The following is a 13187-nucleotide window of genomic DNA, read 5'->3' as shown; positions in this document are numbered from 1 at the left end:
ACAACATCTCAAAATAAATAAATAAAGACATTTTATTATATCATGGCATAGTGGCTCACACCTGCAATCCTACCACTTTGGGAGGCTAAGAGGATCACTTAAGCCCAGAAGTTTGAGACTACCCTGGGCAACAGGGTGAGACCCCATTTCCACAAAAAATAAGAAAATTAGCTGGGTATGGTCCCATGCCTGTAGTCAGAGTAACCTGAGAGGCTGAGGTGGGAGAATTGCTTGAACCCAGGAGTTCAAGGCTACAATGAGCTAGGATCGTGCCACTGCACTCCAGCCTGGGCAACAAAGACCATCTCAAAAAAAAAAAGAAAAAAAAAGTTATAGTATGAATGAAACAAAGTAATGACTAAGATTTGATACTCTTTGAAGCTGAGTAACAGCTACATGGTGGTTCATATCTACTTCTGTACTTGTTTAAAAATACCAAAAGTTCCTTTTTTAAAAAGCACTAATAACGTCTTTATATCATTTTAAATGACAAAACCAAAATATAACATTTTCTTTACCCAAGGAATATGTAGGTCCCTACTGGCAGTAAGAAAAATGTTTGCAGAAAGATTTGAAGCAGAATCCTAATTCTCATCTAAGAATTAATAAAAGTTGGAGGAAAAAATATAATCACACAGACGGGATTTCCATGAAAAGAAAAATTAATCCTAACGACTAAAAGCAACACTGTTTATATTATAAATCTTCATTCAATTAGAGCATTCACAAGAGGGTCCACCCAAATAACAGACAAAAATTTAAAACTTCAGAAAAAATCTTAAGCAAAACATGGGAGGCAGAAAATAAAGGGGAAAAAAAGGAGAAAAGTTGCTACAACCAATGTTCAATAACCCAAATCAGTCAACGTTATTTTAGAAAATTCACAATCTAAAAACACCTAATGCTCTAAAGGAATGGATTAAAAAGTTCTTAAATAATCGGAAAATTAGCACTTCCACTCTATTCCAAAGACTGAAAAACATGCTTAGAAAATTTCAGATTCTGCCGGGCGCGGTGGCTCAAGCCTGTAATCCCAGCACTTTGGGAGGCCGAGACGGGTGGATCACAAGGTCAGGAGATCGAGACCATCCTGGAGAACACAGTGAAACCCCGTCTCTACTAAAAATACAAAAAACTAGCCGGGCGAGGTGGCGGGCGCCTGTAGTCCCAGCTACTTGGGAGGCTGAGACAGGAGAACGGCGAGAACCCGGGAGGCGGAGCTTGCAGTGAGCTGAGATCCGGCCACTGCACTCCAGCCTGGGCGACAGAGCAAGACTCCGCCTCAAAAAAAAAAAAAAAAAAAAAAAAAAAGAAAATTTCAGATATCGGCCAGGCGCGGTGGCTCAAGCCTGTAATCCCAGCACTTTGGGAGGCCGAGACGGGCGGATCACGAGGTCAGGAGATAGAGACCATCCTGGCTAAGAGGGTGAAACCCCATCTCTACTAAAAAATGCAAAAAACTAGCCGGGCGAGGTGGTGGACGCCTGTAGTTCCAGCTACTCGGGAGGCTGAGGCAGGAGAATGGCGGGAACCGGGAGGTGGAGCTTGCAGTGAGCTTAGTTCCGGCCACTGCACTCCAGCCTGGGCGACAGAGCAAGACTCCGCCTCAAAAAAAAAAAAAAAAAAGAAAATTTCAGATATCTGGATTAATGACCATGTATCTGTTTGTTGCTATCAAGAAATGCTCCACCCCTTTGAAATTTCAGTCTAACTGCTTTTCAAAATTCAATCACTATTTTGCCGACATCATTCACTAATTGCTTCCAAAAGCGGTAATATAATATCTACTAATTTTTTTTTTTTTTTTTTTTTTGAGACGGAGTCTCGCTCTGTCACCCAGGCTGGAGTGCGGTGGCGCCATCTCCACTCACTGCAAGCTCCACCTCCCCGGTTCACGCCATTCTCCTGCCTCAGCCTCCCGTGTAGCTGGGACTACAGGCACCCGCCACCACGCCCGGCTAATTTTTGTATTTTTAGTAGAGACAGGGTTTCACTGTGTTAGTCAGGATGGTCTCGATCTCCTGACCTCGTGATCCGCCCATCTCGGCCTCCCAAAGTGCTGGGATTACAGGCGTGAGCCACCGCGCCCGGCCTTTTTTTTTTTTTTTTTTTAAGACAAAGTCTCACTGTCTCCCAGGCTGGAATACAATGGGGCAATCTCAGATCACTGCAACCTCTGACTCCCAAGTTCAAGTGATTCTCCTGCCTCAGCCGCCCGAGGAGCTGGGATTATAGGTACATGCCACCACACTCAGCTAATTTTTGTATTTTTAGTAGAGATGGGGTTTCACCATGTTGGCCAGGCTGGTCTCGAACTCCTGACCTCGTGATCGGCCCACCTGGGCCTCCCAAAGTGCTGGGATTACAGGCGTGAGTCACCGTGCCCAGTCACATCTACTATTTTTAAGTGAAAGCATTTTATTCTACTAATTACACTGCTTTTTTGCCTTGACATTTTTTCAAAACTGGTTTTAGGCATATCCACAAGCCAATTTTGATTATTTTGATTTCAAATTCTACTCCATAATTGCTTTAAAACTCAAGAGGTGAGATTTTAGTAGCCATACTTTTAAAAAGTTATTTTTGAACAGTTATCTGACATACACACCTATACAAATAGCAAGACTTATCCTAACAGCAATATACCATCTGCCCATCACCCAAAGCAATTAAAGCTTAAAACAGGACAACTCTTCCGTATGAACAGAGTTTAATAATAAAGAAGCCATACTTGAGGCCGGGCACAGTGGCTCACACCTGTAATCTAGCACTTTGGGAGGCTGAGGCAGGCAGATCATGAGGTCAGGAGTTCGAAACCAGCCTGGCCAACATGGTGAAACCTCGTCTCTACTAAAAATACAAAAATTAGCTGGGTGTGGTGGTGGGCATCTGTAATCCCAGCTACTTGGGAGGTTGAGGCAGAATTGCTTGAACCCGGGGGGCAGAGGCTGCAGTAAGCCAAGATCACACAGCTATACTCCAGCCTGGGTAACAGAGCAAGAGTCCGTCTCGGGAGGGGGGGAAACAAAAAATGCCATACTCACAAACAAACCTGTTAAAAGGAAAAATAAACTTACACTCAAACTGTGTTATACCATCCTTAAAGTTAGGTTTTCCTACCAAATAAAAGTAATCATCTTATTTTTGGTAGCTTGTAATTTCTCTCTTCTGATAAAAGACAAATATGCTACTAAAATCTAAGTACTAAAATCTAAGGGGCCAAAATGGTGAAATTTTCTATAAACTTCATAATTAAATAATAAAAGAATCATATCATACAAAAGACATCTGTTGGCCGGGTGCAGTGGCTCACGCCTGTAAATCCCAGCACTTTGGGAGGCTGAGGCAGGCGGATCACGAAGTCAGGATATCGAGACCATCCTGGCTAACATGGTGAAACCCTGTCTCTACTAAAAATACAAAAAAAAATTAACTGGGCATGGTGGCGGGCGCCTGTACTCCCAGCTACTAGGGAGGCTGAGGCAGGAGAATGGTGTGAACCCGGGAGGTGGAGGTTGCAGTGAGCAGAGATTGTGCCACTGCACTCCAACCTGGGCGACAGAGCGAAACCCTGTCTCAAAAAAAAAAAAAAAGAAAAAAGAAATGTATCACAGAACCAGTTAGATTCTATCAGAGTAGAAAAGTTGACATTTACCACATAATCTTTGCTAATAAAGAAGTCCACATAACAAGATTAAGAACAATTGTGAAGATCTTTTAGAAAACCACGAAACGTGGCCGGGCGCGGTGGCTCAAGCCTGTAATCCCAGCACTTTGGGAGGCCGAGATGGGTGGATCACGAGGTCAGGAGATCGAGACCATCCTGGCTAACATGGTGAAACCCCGTCTCTACTGAAAAAAAAATACAAAAAACTAGCCAGGCGAGGTGGCGGGCGCCTGTAGTCCCAGCTACTCGGGAGGCTGAGGCAGGAGAATGGCGTGAACCCGGGAGGCGGAGCTTGCAGTGAGCTGAGATCCGGCCACCGCACTCCAGCCTGGGCGACAGAGCGAGACTCTGTCTCAAAAAAAAAAAAAAAAGAAAACCACAAAACGCATGATTAAAAAGTCCCACATATCTTCTTTCCTTGCATTACAAAAATAACTGGGTAAATTATGCTAGCTTTTTAATTTGCTTACTCAACTTTTGAGAAAAATATGAATATACTATAATCTTTAAAATATTGAGGATATTGCCATCTTTTATTCAGGAATGGATATTTGCAGATTTTTCCTAATATCTTTGAGGTAACATAAAATATTACAAAATCTCAGAATGTGTTAAACAAGTTTTATTCAATACATGCTATTCCAGTGGGATAAAAACCATTTACAAGTTCCATTTAGATTAAGAAATCCTTTGAGAAAAGTATGTAGTACATTCTAGTTATACTGTTTCTAGAACAGCAAAAATCTCTATAACCTATTTCCCTACTGTTTTCTTCGGAACCAACTGAGCTGAATATAACTTCCTTCACAAAGAGTCAAGACAGTATTATAGTTACTGTGAGAGAGCTAACTAACTCAATTTTCACCAGAGGCTGAAGTTTTCACAAATTAAAACCATTTTACTTAAATGATCTATAAAAATAATAACACTAAGTTTAAATATATTTAATTGAGTACTATTTGCAGTCACATTAGAAAATTTAATTTTAGGCCCAGCATGGTGGCTCACGCCTGCAATCCCAACCCTTTGGGAGGCCAAGGTGGACAGATCACGAGGTCAGGAGTTTGAGACCAGACTGACCAACATGGTAAAACCCCATCTCTACTAAAAATACAAAACTTAGCCGAGCGAGCTGGTACGCGCCTGTAATCCCAGCTATTCAAGAGACTGAAGCAGGAGAATCGCTTGAACCCGGGAGGCGGAGGTTGCAGTGAGCCAAGATCGTACCACTGCACTCCAGTCTGGGTGACAGAGTGAGACTCTGTTTCAAAAAAAAAAGAGAAAGAAAAGAAAATTTAATATTTTTCTCACACAAAACAACAAAAAGATAAATTTATTAAACTGAAGAATATAGATTCCTTTTTTTTTTTTTTTTTGAGACGGAGTCTCGCTCTGTCGCCAGAGCTGGAGTGCGGTGGCCAGATCTCAGCTCACTGCAAGCTCCGCCTCCCGGGTTCACGCCATTCTCCCGCCTTAGCCTCCTGAGTAGCTGGGACTACAGGCGCCAGCCACCTCGCCCGGCTAGCTTTTTGTATTTTTTAGTAGAGACGGGGTTTCACCGTGTTAGCCAGGATGGTCTCGAATTCCTGACCTCATGATCCGCCCGTCTCGGCCTCCCAAAGTGCTGGGATTACAGGCTTGAGCCACCGGGCCCTATAGATTCCTTTTAAAGCCAAGAGTAGGGTGGGGAAAAAAGGGAAGATTTCTAAATCCAAACTGCTTAAACTGATGAGATTTTTTTTATTCCTTTAAAGCACACAAAATCATTTTTAAAATAAAACTCCCTTAAAGCTAGGAGTTCATCCTCTGGCAACACCCTCTTTCTTTAACAAAGTAATGAGTTGCAAGTTATCGCTAGTACTCCCTTTTAGACTCAAGTTGAAGGGCAATACAAAAACAATTTTATTTTTCCGTACTTTGTCATTTGAGTATAACTGTCTCATCCTAATTTTATAACAGGCCAACTTTAAGTGATTCATATTCAAAACCTTCTTACAGAAATAATCTATTGATCTCAAGAATTCAACTATTGAACCTGGCAGAAAGTATTCCAAATTATCCAAAGAAACCATGAAAGTATGAAGCTGCAGTGTTCATAATGTTAGATCAAAAAACTTAAACCACGCAAAAATATTTAGGAATCCCAGCTCCCTATTTCCTATCAAAATACTAAAGAACTTTAGATGTCTTCTTTAAACGTACTAAAGATACAAAAGTAAATTCCTTTTGACTTCAGAGGGCCGAAATGAAGAATTCGGTAACTGCAAGCAAAAAGTATGAGGGGAAAAAATTACTTGAGAAAATATTTCGTGAGACAAACACCATTTAAAAAAAAAAAAAGATGTATTAAAATCATTTACTCCCTTCTACCAGACAAACAGTCCTCTCCTAGAACTCAACTGCTTACAATTCAGCCAAGTATGACTGCCAAGAGTTTCTAAACCTGTGTTAGGATTGTTCAAAGTGGAAAGCTTCTCCACCAGTGTATTACAACAACAAAAAGTATATTTTTTAGAGTTAAAGATCAACTATTAAATACACTCCTCTGATAAACGAAATGTAAGTGATCTAAAAAAAAAAAACTCAAGTTGTAACTTAGGACAAAGTTTGCTATATAAATTGCTTGCAGTTCTAAGAGTATTTATTTGGTCCCCCAAATTGGGGCTTAAGTGGCTGAAAGAAAAAAGTTTTATAAACAGGTTTTCTAACCTTAGTTTACATTTGGTAAAACAGACCATTTATCACAATCAAGTGAACATAATGCCAAATGTTAAGATTCCAAATTTTACAGGTAAAATTTGTAAAAATTACAATAACCCAGTAATGGACCATCACTGATGTTAAACATTTTTACATGTATCTTAAGAATGCAATGTCATCTATGTCATGTTTAAACTTGGGATGTATGTATTTGCCCTATGTAATCCTGGTTGCTTTTCTGGTAATTCTTTATTTCACAGCGGTCTGATTATAGCCAGGGCTGCTTCTTCCCATTATACCATTAGTCAGTACATCTTAATTTTGCTTTCACCAAAACATGGACATCATAAGCCACCTCTTGCTTCCAGTTTTCTGCTTTTTACTGTAGATAACAATGACAGTGAGTTCCACCAAATGCATGTATGTGCACAGCTTTGTCATTCTTTTCCCAGCCCCCTTCTTTTCTATGAGAAAAATACGAGAAACTTAGGTTTATATAAAAACATCGATTTTTCTTTTGCATACATACCTAATGGATTTTCAAGATAAGACAATTTATTCAGATAACGATCATCCTAGAAATGTCAAGAGAAATTCCCAAATCCAAAAATAAGAAGTAAATCTGATATTAACTGGAAAGGAAATTTCCACTCAAATCATAAATGTCATCAATTAAGCTGAACATCAATAAAACTCAGTCAAAAATCAAGTCTCAATACAGAACCCACATATAACCCACATGTAATCAAAATATCACTTATATTTGCTAGCGGAGTTCACAGATGAATTCTGTATGTGCGCCAAATTTATCTTATTTTGAAATGCTGGGGTTAATATTGGTATAAATCAGAGCCCACACTAAGTGTCCTGGGCAGAGACAATCCAAAGAACGCTTAGTAGCATGGTAAAAACCGGTTCAAAACGAAAAAAAAAAAAAGAAAAAAGCCACGTCCTAACACAACAGAGCGAATAAGCGACCAATAGATCACTGAAAGCAAAACGAGAACGGTCCCCTCCGGAGTAGCCTGAATAAAAGATCTTTACTCATAACGTTTAATACTATCCTACCTCACTTCATTCACTTCCCAACTTCCTTTACTTTTCAAGGGCCACCACGGGGCATCCCTTTTTCTGGAAGTGTATATCGAAAGGATCTGTACAGGAAAGAGGGAAGGAACGGACAATTCTCAAGAAGGCTGAGAAACAGGTGGGTTAGAGGAGCAGAAGCATAATCTAGACACTTAAGGGGCAGCTTTAAGATGACAGATGTGGTGGAAGGAAAGACTGCAAATCGGAAGAAGCCCTAGTGTGGCAGATACACTGTGGGCTGATTGCAAGCACCAGAGGGGGGCAAAGGCTAACTCCAGAGTGGTAGCAGTGGAGCAAAAAACAAGCAGTAGGACGAGTGGGCAATGAGCAGTGGGATTAACGAGCAGCAGCAGCAGCAACACGGGTCAGAGTGGAAGTGATGGCTTTGGTCTTGGGAGACGGGGGCCAGTGGGAAAGGACGTCAGACAGGGAATAGGGGGTTGGGGAAACAAGGAGGACTGAGACCTAAGAATCCTGCCCCTATGAAAATGCAAGGGGGAAAGCTGGAGACCAAAAGCCGCCTCGACTCCCCAATTAAAGAAATTCTCGAAGGAGAGTCGCTGCTTGCCGCCGCGCTGCCTTCTGACCCGCTCGCTTTTCCTGATGGTAACTGCTGTGGCGTAAAGAGGAGAGGGAAGAAGAGGAGGAGGAGGAAGAAGACCAAGGAGGAGGAGGGTGAAGATGAGGCGGGGGTTGGGGAGAAAGGGGGGTGCGGCCTGTACAGTCCCAGCGAAGCCTCCGCTCTCTCGTAGCCGGTCAGCCCCGGGTTTCCCCTAAGCCCAGCCCCGCATAGACTCACCCGCCTGCCTTGCCTCGCTTTTCCCTCAGCCGACTCCACGCGCTGCCGCGTCCTCACAAGAAACCACCGAACGAGCGTCGGGGAAAAAACTCTTCAGAACCGGGCCTGATTGCTTCAGCGAGTCCGACCTTTACGGCTGAGAGAGACACTCTCAGCTTTCGGTGGGTTCCACAGCCAGACGGGCCACCATCTTACATTAGGGTAAGACTCCTCCGGCCTCCCGTGCGCAGGCGCACGCCGATCCGGCCAGGAGGGGCGGGGGAGGGGCGGGAGGCGCGGCGGGCGGCTGAGTAGGAGGTTGCGGTGGCCGCTCCCGCAGCACCCTGGGAGTTGGAGTCCTCGGAGGGTAACCGCCCAGGGGCACGCCGGGAGTTGAAGTCCTCTCTCAGAGGACGGAGGAGATCGCTCACCTCACGTGGCTGCTGGACTGAGCCTTTCTTCGTGTTTTGCTTCCTTCTCTGCGCGCGTGTGCTTCTTCAATGTCATTTGGTCGGCGGTTTTCACTAGTCATTCCGTGTCCTCGGTGTTTTTGGAAATGTGCGACCCCAAGACTGGGGCGAGGCTAAACAATTTTATGGGGAGCCCGGAATATTTCTTCTCTGCCCCGCCCACCAGGGATATCTAAAGGGGGCGGGGTGGAGGTGGAGGCAGGTTGGGGGTACGAAGAGCGCGGGATTTGATCTAGGGTAAGAATTTGATACAGATTCGGCGTCTGTTTGCAAAACAAGGAGGAAACAGACGCCCGTTTAATTCATTTCCCTGTCCTTGCGCATTTGGGGGCCACCACCCTTGATCCCTTCACTGTAAAATCGCCAGTGAAGAAATATACTAAATTGTTCTGTGCAGATTACCCGAGAGAACGGAAGACCCGTGCACTTAACAATAACGTGCTTCTGTTGATGTGAATTTGAGAATTTGCGGACCTCTGTGCGAATTAGTGTTAGTTCGCTGTCCTGCCAGCCCAGCTGTGTGCAAGTTGACAAACTACACACATCGGCACATCCCAATTGTTCAATGAGGAATCCCAATTGTAGGCACAATCCCTACGAGCACTGAGGAATCATCAGTCACAAGTCAGTCAATGTACGGGTCGCTCCCGTTTGCATCCCAGAACTCTGGTGAAAGTGGTGCTCGAAGCAGTAATTTTTGCTTATTGCATGTATTCTTCACCCACTCATACAGCAAATACTCAATGAGCTCCTCCTGGCTGCCAGGTACTCTTCTATATATTGAGAACACAATGGTGAGCAAAATAGAAAAAATTCCCTGTCCCCATTCTAGTGATGTGTTGGGATGAGGAAGAGGAGACAGGAGGCATTTTTTTAAAAAGACGTGATTAAAATGCATAGTATGTCATAACCGATTTTAAAAATTTAAAACAGGGAAGGGGAGTAGGGAAAGAGGTTGCAGTTTTAAATTTATGAACTTAATGTCATAAGAAGAAGCCCTCATTTCTTTTTTCCCTTGAGACGGAGTTTCGCTCTGTCTCCCAGGCTGGAGTGCAATCTAGGCTCACTGCAAGGTCCGCCTCCCGGGTTCACGCCATTCTCCTGCCTCAGCCTCCCAAGTAGTGGGACTACAGGCGCCCACCACCACGCCCGGCTAATTTTTTGTGTTTTTCAGTAGAGAAGGGGTTTCACCGGTCACCCAGGCTGGAGTGCAGTGGCGTGATCTTGGCTCACTGCAACCTCTGCCTCTTGGATTCAAGCGATTCTTCTGCCTCAGCCTCCCGAGTAGCTGAGATTACAGGCACGTGCCATCAGGCCAGGCTAATTTTTATATTTTTAGTAGAGACGGGGTTTCACCATGTTGGTCAGGCTGGTCTCGAACTCCTGACATGAGATGATGTGCCTGCCTCGGCCTCCCAAAGTACTGGGATTACAGACGTCAGCCACCGCACCGGGCCTCGTTCTTTCAATACATTAGTTTTCTGTGTTTCCGTTTCCTCACTATCAAACCTAGAGACAACAGTTATTTGGGTAAAAATTAAAATATGTAATGAAGTCACATTTTACCCAAAGTTTGAAATTATAGAATCATGAAATTATTACCTAGCAAGGAAACTTGGGAAATTATTTGGATTTCCCTTTAGGTAATTAAATGCCTAAACATTCAATATGGTTGACGATTTTATTTAAAATATATGTTTATTGTTCTTGTATATATTACCAATTTTATAGTAGAATATAAACAAAGTAATGAAAAGAACAAAATAAAAAGAAGCCTTCCCATTATGAAAGATTAGAATCATCACAGTAAAAACTGATGCCGGGCGCGGTGGCTCAAGCCTGTAATCCCAGCACTTTGGGAGGCCAAGGCGGGTGGATCACGAGGTCAGGAGATCGAGACCCTCCTGGGTAACACGGTGAAACCCCGTCTCTACTAAAAATACAAAAAACTAGCCGGGCGCTGTGGCGGGCGCCTGTAGTCCCAGCTACTCGGAGGCTGAGGCGGGAGAATGGTGGAAACCCGGGAGGCGGAGCTTGCAGTGAGCCGAGATCGCGCCACTGCACTCCAGCCTGGGCGACAGAGCGAGACTCCGTCTCAAGAAAAAAAAAAAAAAAAAAAAACTGGAAGGGATCTTAAGCATCACCTAATCCAGTGGCAACCTTATCTTACCCAACATTCCTTTTTTTAATAAATGTTTTTATAATATGCTCTTTGTTAGCCTAAAATGAAATTCATAGGTATATAAACTACCTATATACATGATTTCATCTTAAATCAAAATGATGTTCTATTTATAACATAAATGATATGAAGAAAGTACTTTATAATAAAATTATTTGTATTTCAATATATAAATGCTCAGCATGACTATTCTAGAAATACAGTCAAGTCATGGTTTTGTAGCACTTATAAATAAAATCTCCAACACTAGGGGGCAATGCCACCCCTGTACTGAGACTGACAGTAAGGTGGCAATTCCTAGGTCACCAATTGTGAGAGTCACTACCATCTCAGGCCAGTACTCCTTTTACTATACTACATTGCCAGTTTTCATATGTTTAGGTATGCATATGTGTGTTTATATACTTTCATATAGACTTATGTATGTAACACTTCATTCTCATATAATTTTAAAAGTTAACATTAAATCAGGCCAGGTGTGGTGACTCATGTCTGTAATCCTAGGACTTTGGGAGGCTGGGGCGGGCGAACTGTTTGAGCCCAGAAGTTCAAAGCTAGCCTAGGCAACTAGGGAGACTCTGTCTCTACAAAGATAAAATTTAAAAAACAGCCGGGTATGGTGGTGTCTGCCTGTGGTTCCAGCTACTTGGGAGGCTGAGAGGGGAGGATCACTTGGGCTTGGAAGTCCAGGCTGCAATAAGCCATGATCATGTCACTGTACTTCAGCCTGGGCAACAGAGTGAGACTCTGTCTCAAAACAAAACAAAACAAAAAACATTCAGTTGTATTACTTTGCTTACCTAATGATTCCTCAGTGTAGAACCTATCTATTCACTTAATAAATGTAGTTTATAAACCTTTAGGCATTGTGCTCAATGCTGGTGGTATAGCAAAACAGTGGTCAACAAAACATGGTCCCTGTCCTCATAGAGCATAATGCCTAGTAGAAAAAGCAGAGACTAAATAATCATATATATAAATAAATACAAGCATATAAACAGAAATTCATATATGTGATTACAACTGGTCATGAGTACTAAGAAGATGTTTAAAGGATGTTATGAGAAAGTTTAAGAGGGGAGCCTAATTTAGATTGGTGGGGAGAGGAGGGTAGTCTTTACCAGATTAAGAGTGGAGAATATGAAGAGACAGGAGGTGGTTTTAAAAAAACCTCACCACAGGCTGGGCACAGTAGCTCACGCCTGTAATCCCAGCACTCTCGGAGACCGAGGCAGGTGGATCACCTGAGGTTAGGGATCCAAGACCAACCTGGCCAACATAGTGAAACGCCGTCTCTACTAAAAATACCAAAAAAATTAGCCAAGCGTGGTGGCAGGTGCCTATAATCCCAGCTACTCAGGAGGCTGAGGCAGGAGAATTGCTTGAACCCGGGAGGTGGAGGTTGCAGTGAGCCAAGATCACGCCACTGTACTCTAGCCTGGACAACAAGACCAAAACTCCATCTCAAAATACAAACCTCACCACAGCCAGGCATGGTGACTCATGACTGTAATCCCAGCAGTTTGGGAGGCAGAGGCAGGCAGACTTGAGCCAAGGGGTTCGAGATCAGCCTAGGCAACCTGCCAAAACCCTGTCTCCACCAAAAATACAAAACATAAGCCGGGTGTGGTGGCACACATCCGTTGTCCCAGCTACTCAGAGGGGCTGAGATGGGAGGATCGCTTGAGCCTGGGAGGTTGGGGCTGCAGTGAGCCAAGATTGTGCCACTGCACTCCAGCCTGGGTGACAGAGTGAGACCTCGTCTCAAAAAAAAACAAAAACAAAACAAAAACGCTTCACCAGGAGGTGTGTATAGACTATGATGAGTAAGGGGAAGAGTGGCATAAGGTGAATTTAGAGAAAGGCAAGGGCCAGGCCGGGCATGGTGGCTCATGCCTGTAATCCCAACACTTTGTGAGGCCAAGGTGAGTGAATCATTTGAGGTCAGGAGTTCGAGACCAGCCTGGCCAACGTGGTGAAACCCCATCTCAACTAAAAATACAAAAATTAGCCACACCTGTAGTCCCCGCAACTTGGCAGGCTGAGGCACAAGAATTGCTTAAGCCCAGAAGGTGGACGTTATAGTGAGTCGACATCATGCCACTGCACTCCAGCCTGGGCAACAGAATGAGACTCTGTCTCAAAAATAAATAAATAAATAAATAAAAATAAAGAAAGGCAAGGGCCAGATTATCCAGGCCCTTGTAGATAGGAGACACAGCTCTTATTCCACAGGAAAAGGAAAGCCTGTGGAGGAAACAGTCATGCTCTCACTGACATCTTGAAAAGACAATGCCACCC

At 43.5% G+C, this 13187-nt stretch overlaps 1 protein-coding gene across 6 annotated transcripts in view; it reads right to left on the bottom strand.

Annotated features, from left to right (window-relative positions):
* Window positions 1–8523, bottom strand: part of CNOT4 (CCR4-NOT transcription complex subunit 4) — a 157099-nt gene extending 148576 nt beyond the window's left edge. For all 6 annotated transcript variants that reach the window (XM_033194736.1, XM_033194737.1, XM_033194738.1 and 3 more), the window contains exon 1: window positions 8256–8523. The gene's annotated coding sequence lies outside the window, so the exon portion shown is untranslated. The remainder of the gene's footprint in view (window positions 1–8255) is intronic.
* Between the last annotated feature and the right edge of the window lie 4664 nt (window positions 8524–13187).

Source organism: Trachypithecus francoisi, unplaced genomic scaffold (genome assembly GCF_009764315.1).
Source record: "Trachypithecus francoisi isolate TF-2019V2 unplaced genomic scaffold, Tfra_2.0 Lachesis_group4, whole genome shotgun sequence".
NCBI lineage: Eukaryota > Metazoa > Chordata > Mammalia > Primates > Cercopithecidae > Trachypithecus > Trachypithecus francoisi.
This window is presented reverse-complemented; position numbering and strand designations above follow the sequence as displayed.